This window comes from Odontomachus brunneus, unplaced genomic scaffold, assembly GCF_010583005.1.
Source record: "Odontomachus brunneus isolate Ranch 3 - 2012 unplaced genomic scaffold, Obru_v1 Obru_scaffold_380, whole genome shotgun sequence".
Taxonomy (NCBI): Eukaryota; Metazoa; Arthropoda; class Insecta; order Hymenoptera; family Formicidae; genus Odontomachus; species Odontomachus brunneus.
This window is the reverse complement of record NW_022639830.1, coordinates 78,221-78,715: the sequence shown is the minus strand read 5'-3', so window position 1 is coordinate 78,715 and position 495 is coordinate 78,221.

The following is a 495-nucleotide window of genomic DNA, read 5'->3' as shown; positions in this document are numbered from 1 at the left end:
AAGAATTCTTCAATGCAATCATTATAATTGCGCGATCTCACTCTTCTTTGGAATAAAAATTTTCTACATGTTTTGCATCTTAAAGTTATATCTCGATTTAATTCTGGAACTAAGCATAATAAATGTTTGTTTTGTAAAATTGCATTTATATTTTTTTGGTTGTCCTGTAATGTGGCAGCATGGTCTGCACAGCTTCATTTTTGCCCAGTCCAGTCTGCTGGTTTGACGTAGTTCGTCTCTTCTGGATTGGTTGTTTTTATGCATACGCTCTCTATAAGGAACGCGTACAGGGTGTTGCGTCACATACAGATCAGTACAACGGATTGCTTTCCCGTTAGGCGCGCGTGGCCGGTAATGCAGGGTCGACAATGCAGGGTCGACTTGCCGATATAATTATATGGCTACCTATCCAATGAAATATGCAATGCTTCTAATTATCACGATCGTAACAGATATATATATATATATATATATATATATATATATATATATATA